A 3,081-nucleotide genomic window follows, 5' to 3' on the forward strand; every position below is an offset into this window, starting at 1 on the left:
AGCAAATAATAAAGATCAAAGTGGGAATACAAATTTTGAAAAAAACAAAACAAAAATACAAAAGATCAATGACAGAAAAAGTGGTTTTTTTTTTTTTTTTGAAAAGATAAACAAGGTCAGGGTGGTGGTTTATGCCTATAATCCTGGCACTTTGGGAGGCTGAGATGGGAGGATTGCTTGAGCCCAGGAGTTTGAGACCCGCCTGGGCAACATAGCAAGACCTATTTCTACTAAAAATAATAAAAAAGAAAATAGCCAGGCAAAGTGGTGTGGACTCGTAGTCTCAGCTACATGGGAAACTAAGATGGGAGGATGGTTTGAACCTGGAAGATCAAGCCTGCAGTGAGCTATGATTGCACCACTGCACTCCAGCATGGGCAACATAATAAGCTGCTGTTCAAAAAATAAATAAATAAACAAGATCAACAGACATTTAGCCAGACTAACAAAGATTTAAAAAAAGAGAAGGCCCAAGTAAATAAAATTAGAGATGAAAAAGGAGACATCACAATTGATACTGAGAAATTAAAAGGAACATTAGAGACTACTATGAGAAACTACATGCCAGTAAATTGAAAAACCTAGTAGAAATAGATACACTCCTAGACACGTAAAACCTACCAAGATTAAACTATGAAGAAATCCAAAACCTCAATAGACCAATAACAAGAGATGAGATCAAAGCCACAATAAACAGTCTCCCAGTAAAGAAAAGCCCAGGACCCAATGGTTTCAGTGCTGAATTTTACCTATCATTCAAAGAAGAATTAATAGCAATACTACTGAAACTATTCTGAAAAATAGAGGAAGAGGGAATACTTCCAAACTTATTCTATGAGGCCAGTATTACTTTGATACCAAAACCATGAACATCAAAAAAAGAAAGTTATGGGCCAATATTCCTGATGAACATTGATGCAAAAATCTTCAACAAAATACTACCAAACTGAATTTAACAACACATTAGAAAGATTATTCATCATGACCAAGTGGGATTTATTCCAAGAATGCAAAGATGGTTCAATATACACAAATTTTTCAACATGATACTATCAACAGAATGAAGGACAAAAATCATATGATCATTTCAGTTAATGCTGAAAAAACATTTGATAAAATTCAACATCCCTTCATAATAAAAACCCTCAAAAAACTGGGGATAGAAGGAAAAGCTGAAAGCTTTTCCTCTAAGATCTGGAACAACACAAGGATGCCCAGTTTTACCACTGTTATTCAACATACTGCTGGAGATCCTAGCTAGAGCAATCAGACAAGAGGAAGATATAAAGAAGACATAAAGGGCATCCAAATTGGAAAGGAAGAAATCAAATTATCATTGTTTGCAGATAATAAGAGCTTACACTTGTAAAAACCTAAAGACTCCACAAGGAAACTATTAGAATGGATAAATTAATTGAGTGAATTTGCAAGATGCAAAATCAACATATAAAAATCAGTAGCGTTTTCATGTGCCAAAAGCAAACACTGTAAAAGAAATTAAGAAATTAATTCCGTGTATAGCTATAAACAAAATACCTAGGAATAACTTTATCCAAAGAAGTGAAAGATCTCTGCAATGAAGACTGTAAAACACTGATGCGAGAAATTGAAGAGGGACACAAAAGCGTGGCAAGATATTCCATGTTCATGTATTGGCAGAATCAGTATTGTTAAAATGTCCATACTGCCCAAAGCAATCTACAGATTCAACATAAACTTCATCAAAACACCAATGATGTTATTCACAGAAATAGAAAAAAATAATCCTGAAATTTATATGGAACCACAAAAGACCCAGAATAACCAAAGCTATCCTAAACAAAAAGAACAAAACCAGAAGAATCATACTACCTGACTTCAAATCATACTACAAAGCTGTAGTAACCAAAACAGCATGACACTGGTATAAAAACAGACATATAGGTTAGCGGAACAAAATAAAGAACTCAGAAATAAATCTTTACTACTACAGTGAACAAATTTTCAATAAAAGTGCCAAGAACATACATTGGGGAAAGGATAGTCTCTTCAATAAATGGTGCTAAGAAAAAACTAGATCCCATCTCTTGCCATATATAAAAATTAAATCGAAATGGGTGAAATACTTAAATCTCAAACTATGAAACTACTAATAGAAAACACTGGGGAAAATCCCCAGGACATTGGTCTGGGCAAAGATTTCTTGAGCAATAGCCTATGACCACGGGTAACCAAAGCAAAAATGGACAAATGGGATCACATCAAGTTGAAAACTTTCTGCATAACAAAGGAAACAAACAGTGAAGTGAAGAGAGAGTTCACAGAATGGGAGAAAATATTTGCAAACTGTTTGTCTGACAAGGGATTAATAACCAGAATATATAAAGAGCTCAAACAACTCAATAGGAAAAAAATCTAATAATCCAATAAAAATGGAATAAAGATTGGAATAGACATTTCTCAAAAGAAGACGTATGGCAAACAGATAGATGAAAAGGTGCTCAATATCATTGATCATCAGAGAAATGTGAATCAACACTACAATGAGATATAATCTCAACCAAGTTAAAATGATTTTTCTTTAAAAGATGGGCAATAATGAATGCTGGGTAGGATGAGGAGGAAAGGGAATGTTTAAACACTGTTGGTGGGAATGTACATTTGTACAGCCACTATAGAGAATAGTATGGAGGTTCCTCGAAAAACTAAAAGTAGAACTACCGTATGATCCAGCAATCTCACTGCTAGGTATAAACCCCAAAGAAAGAAAATCAGTATATCAAAGAGATATCTGCACTCCTATGTTTACTGCGGCACTATTCACAATAGCCAATATTTAGAAGCAACCCAAGTGTCCATCAACAGACGAATGGATAAGCAAAATGTGGTACATATACACAATATATAATTAATATATAATTCAGATATAAAATGAAAGAAATTCTGTCATTTGCAACAACATAGATGGAACTGGAGAACATTATGTTAAGTGAAATAAGCCAGGTGCAGTAAGACAAACTTCACATGTTCTCACTCATTTATGGAAGCCAAAAATTAAAACAATTGAACTCATGGACATAGAAAGTAAAATGAATGTTACCA

This window comes from Chlorocebus sabaeus, chromosome 15, assembly GCF_047675955.1.
Source record: "Chlorocebus sabaeus isolate Y175 chromosome 15, mChlSab1.0.hap1, whole genome shotgun sequence".
Classification (NCBI taxonomy): Eukaryota; Metazoa; Chordata; class Mammalia; order Primates; family Cercopithecidae; genus Chlorocebus; species Chlorocebus sabaeus.